The sequence below is a fragment of the Bison bison genome, unplaced genomic scaffold, assembly GCF_000754665.1.
Source record: "Bison bison bison isolate TAMUID 2011002044 unplaced genomic scaffold, Bison_UMD1.0 scf7180017864343, whole genome shotgun sequence".
In the NCBI taxonomy this organism is placed as follows: Eukaryota; Metazoa; Chordata; class Mammalia; order Artiodactyla; family Bovidae; genus Bison; species Bison bison.
The window spans coordinates 1,046,888-1,050,076 of NW_011494915.1; positions in this window are offsets into that span (position 1 = coordinate 1,046,888).

Genomic DNA, 3,189 nt, shown 5'->3' on the forward strand with positions numbered 1-3,189 from the left:
GGATCGAACCCCTGTCTCTTGAGGCTCCTGCATCAGCAGGTGGATTCTTTACCACTAGCGCCACCTGGGAAACCCCTATCGGGTTGGCCAAAAAGTTCATCTGGGTCTTCCATCACATCTTAAGGATATTGTTAAGATCTAACATCTTGTTATATTGCTTAAGAGTTGCCTTCTCAGGTATTTAGAATTTAGGAAGCCAACCAGAACATAAATAGCTCTGGGTAGGATCTGCTCTTTTCTCTTAGACCCATGGTCTCAGGAATATAACAAGTTATTTGACTCTTGGATACTGGAACTGGGGCCTCTGAGGGTCTCCATCAATCACCTTTCATATTCTGAGTCCCAAGAGCCTTGAGTCTGTAAGCCTATTATTGAGCTGGAGGAGATGGTCAGTGGGTGTCAGTGAAGAAACTATCTGTGACTAACAGCTACCTCCCCTCCAACAATGTGTCTGTGAACCTCAGCTTGAGATTGAGATCCTCTAGACCTCAAGGTCAAATTGAGTCAACTGACCTCTTCTCCAGCTCCTACCTCAACTCCAGTCTAGGTCCTGATCAGTAGATTTACTGTGAAGGATGATTCATAAAGGACCCTCATATTTTAAGCTTCGTGTGATCGTGTGATCAGAATCCTTCTCAGTTACTAAGAAACACAAATGATTTTAGTTACCTTGGAATTAAATGTAGCCTAGAACACATCAATATTTGTCAGGCTATATTGCAAATGAGCTACTGTATTCGTAATGGATGTGTCATCATCATAAATACAACAAAAGGACATTTTCAAAAAGATGACTATCCACTCTGATGGGAGAGAAATACAAGCTTAAGAAATTAACATTCTCACCAGTGCCTTGTCTCTCTTTGCTTTGCATTATTTAGGGATCTCTGGTGACTTGACTGAAGGCCTCCCTGCCCCCCGAAACCCACAGAGTGCTGAGCTTTTGGAATATACACCGCCCTCATATCAAAGGAAGGACCCCTGTTGGAAGAGTTGACATTTCCCCTCTCATCTCCAGGTTAATGGGAAGACCTGTATTCAGAGGTACATTTGTCTCAGTGGGAGCACGGTAAGACATCTTTGGTATTGATTTATATTGGTTGCAGGTACATGCTGGATCAAAGCACACGAGAGTGGGAGAAAGAAGTCAAATGCAGAGTTGATCCAGGGGAAAAATTGAAATATAGGGCATTTTACTTCCTTGTGTAGCTAGGCTGTGTAATAATAACTGGCCAACATTTATTATTTATTATTATACTATTTATATTTAAATTTTATTTTTTATTATAGCATTTATTATTTATTCTTATTATTTATTATTGAACACTCATCATGCACAAGACCAGTGGTTCACAATCCTCCTGTCTATTCAAATATCTTTGGGGGCTTTTTAAAACTACAGTTGTCCTGGCCTTACCCCCAAAGACTCTGGTTTAATTGGTCATGGCTGGGACCCAGGAAATGCTACTTCTGAACAGCTTTTGGATGATTCTAATATGCAGCCAGGGTTGAGAACCACTGTATTAGATGCTATTTAAAAGCTTTTAAATTAATAGCTCTTTCAGTCCTCATAATAAGTCTGCAAACTTGCTATTATTATTGCTATCCTCAATTTTCACATGAGAAAAGAGAGATGAAGAGAGTTAAGCATCATACCTGTGAACATACAGGCCAGCAAGGGGTGGAATTCAAGTCTGAATCCAGGCATTTGGATTCGAAAATGCAAAGCACGTTTAATGCCAAGATCAAGGGCGAGAGGAACACTTTCTGCCAGGTGTTTGGGGCAAGAGTCATGAAAAGATGACTGCAAAGGAAGACTAAAAAGAGAAGTAGAAAGTCTAAAGCATCTGCAGACCTGGCTTTATGGTTGTGCAACCGTACATGGGCTCAAAGGGGCCCCATATATGCTTTAATGCTGTGTTGCTGTCTTTAAATTCTTAATACATTTTGAACAGGGAGCCCCACATTTTCATTTTGCACTGGGCTCCACACATTGTGTAGTCAGTCCCAAGTGTCAGACTCATGGAAGTGGAATACTGGCCATTTTCCTTGGTTTGAATCACATGTTTGGTGAGGGAGGTGATTGCTTCCCTGGAGTGATTTCAGTGATTTCCATACTTTAAGAGCACTTTTCCTGCAACTGGAAAAACAAACATCAAAGGCCTTGACAAGGGAGCAACAGAACCATGAGTTGCATGCACTCAGAAGCAAAGGGCCAGAGTTAGGGGCGGATGAATAAAAAAGAGCAAATATTCTAAAAGATAGGTTTTTGCAGCTTTCTACGTAATGATTGCTAACATTTACTGAACGCTTTCTATGTTCTAAGCAGTTCAGTGTACATGCATTGTTTCCTTTAATCATTATCAGTCTATGAGATAAAAACTATCATTTATCCCCTTTTTATGGCTGAGGGAAATGAGATACAGAAAGGTTAAACAACATTCAAATTCACATAAGAGGAGGAACTGAGCTTTTAACCTGACCTGTGCACTGCCCCACTACACTATGCTGACCCTTAGAACATAATGGACCAATTCCTATGTGTTCACCTGAACTCCTGATCACTGCACTCCCAGAGATGCTCCTTCCAATCTCCTCTCTCCTAATTCCTTTATGTGGAGAGAGTGAAGTGTCATAGGAAACATTAAAAAAAAATCTGAAACTAGGAAGCACCAGTTCTTGTCCAGTTTCATCCCTGCTGTTTACGGGCTAGATAACTCTAAGCAAGTCAGTTTATTAACACATTTATTTGTACCCCATCATCGCCATTCAATAATTATTCATGAGAAGTGAAGTGAAGTGAAAGTCGCTCAGCCGTGTCCGACTCTTTGCGTCCCCATGGATTGTACAGTCCACGGAATTCTCCAAGCCAGAATATTGGAGTGGGTAGGAAATGGCAACCCACTCCAGTGTTCTTGCCTGGAGAATCCCAGGGACAGTGGAGCCTGGTGGGCTGCCGTCTATGGGGTCCCACAGAGTCGGACACGACTGAAGTGACTTAGCAGCAGCAGCAGTCGTTCCCTTCTCCAGAGGATCTTCCCAACCCAGGGATGTAACCCAGGTTTCCCGCAATGCAGGCGGATTCTTTACTAGTTGAGCCACCAGGGAAGCCCAGAAGCAATCACAAGGAGCCGGGCGTGCCCGGTGCAGGGCGCGAGGCGCAGGGCGACTCGTGGAGGCTGAAACCCG